Source organism: Chiloscyllium plagiosum, chromosome 14, assembly GCF_004010195.1.
Source record: "Chiloscyllium plagiosum isolate BGI_BamShark_2017 chromosome 14, ASM401019v2, whole genome shotgun sequence".
In the NCBI taxonomy this organism is placed as follows: domain Eukaryota; kingdom Metazoa; phylum Chordata; class Chondrichthyes; order Orectolobiformes; family Hemiscylliidae; genus Chiloscyllium; species Chiloscyllium plagiosum.
Window position 1 is genome coordinate 80,071,425 of NC_057723.1, and position 1,967 is coordinate 80,073,391.

The following is a 1,967-nucleotide window of genomic DNA, read 5'->3' on the forward strand; positions in this document are numbered from 1 at the left end:
TTGGGCCGAAGGGCCTGTTTCCACACTGCAGGTAATCTAATCATCTATTGGAAATGATTGTAATAGTGCAAGTCACCATCATGTCACGAGGCAATTGTTCTTCGAACGGTCGGTGTGGACGTGTTGGGCCGAACGGCCTGTTTCCACACTGCAGGTAATCTAATCATCTATTGGAAATGATTGTAATAGTGCAAGTCACCATCATGTCACGAGGCAATTTGTTGAGACACTTGGGTCTTTTTTTTATCATGTTATCACATTCTCTCCCAATCTTCTATTCCCCAGTGGGGGAAAATAAAAAAAAGTCTTGGATAGTTAATTCTTTTCTTTTGAAGCATCTTCCGAAACGTTAAGATTACCACCATGCAGAGCGAAATGGACTGCGGGGAACATTCCAAGATCAATCAGTTTGTTACAAATAAAGGCAAATTTGCAGCGCTGTAAACCCGAGGGCGTTTTGTAGATTGACTTATTCACTTGTGAGCAACCACAGTGCCACTGAAAATATCTGGGAGAATCACAGAAGGTGACAATGAAGTGTTTTTTTTTTACTTTCTTCCTTACTGGGACATTTGAATCCACGCTTCCTTGATATTTCAGCTGTGTTCCTCTTTCCATTATTGTGCTCCGATTGAATTAGAGACGGACAAGCGCATTAAATAAGAGCGAGACATCGCAAGACGGGGCTATTAATGTGATCTCAACAATACAAAATGGGCAGTCTTACTCCTGGTTTGTACTTAATCCCCAATTCTGCAGCAACGTGAATTGCATTTCGTAGACGCGAACAGGAAAACGTTCCACCAGCTCATGGCACTGGATATCATTTAGTGTCTGAATATTTGATTTATGCTGAAATTTGCAGAAGTGACAATGCGCTGACGATATATGTATCACGCCCGGGTTACATTGCTACTCATTTTGCAACATCGCTGCTTCCATCGCACTCTAATGGAGACAATGTAGATGTACCTACATTCGCATTAAAATTGAAACAAGACACCAGAAAGACCAATGCTATTAGAAAAACTAAACCGGAAATAAGTGCAGTAACGTGGGGGAATTAGCTCAAATGGTAGAGCGCTCGCTTAGCATGCGAGAGGTAGCGGGATCGATGCCCGCATTCTCCAATGTCTGCTTTTAACAATCATGACCTCCCTTCTATTGAAAACTTTGACATTTTCTGTTCACTTCTTCTTTCATTTTGCATCTGCAAGTTGTAGGTTTAAGTGCACCAGCATGCTTGTTTGTAGAGTAATTGAGGGATTTCTTCTGAAATCAATATAAAAAGCACTAATCTTTCAGTAGTTTACCAAGAATAATCGAGGGATTTCTGAATTCAATGTGAAGAACAGGATTGGTTCTTTTTCGGTGGTTTACCAAGAGTAATTGAGGGATTTCAGAACTCCGTGAATAACAGAATGTGTACTAACTTTTTCAGTAGTTTATCAAGAGCAACTGAGGGACTGCTTTTCTGAAATCAATGTAGGAAGCACCATGCTTCCTAATTTTTCAGTAGTTTGTTAAATCTCTCCTCTCAGGATAGGCTTTTAATAAATATATTATCGATATGATTACCCCCGATAAGATCATTGCCCTCAATACTAGCTGTTCTTGTCCTTTAATGACACAAATAGCACTATTTGCTTGCTAAAGTCAAAAGTCATATGACACCAGGTTATAGTCCAACAGTTTTATATAAAATGACAAACTTTCAGAGCACTACTGTGTATCTATGCCGATCCAGTTACACACTAGAAAATTACAATATGTTGGCACCGCAACCTGATATGTATACGTGGAGATAAGTTATTTAATGTTATACTTAATGCCGCAACAAGTTCAAATTGCCACCATCCCTTTGTATTATTCCAAAAAAGACGCTTTCGAAAGCTTGTAAGGGTAAATGCATTTCTGAAGGTGCATTACATTAATGCTGCATTGTCACATGGGTCATGGATTTACAA

General features: G+C 39.5%; 1 non-coding gene across 1 annotated transcript; it reads left to right on the forward strand.

The window, feature by feature from the left end:
• Nucleotides 1-1,057: 1,057 nt before the first annotated feature.
• On the forward strand, nucleotides 1,058-1,130 carry trnaa-agc. The gene has a single exon. It is a non-coding gene; the product is annotated as a tRNA-Ala (tRNA).
• Nucleotides 1,131-1,967: the final 837 nt, after the last annotated feature.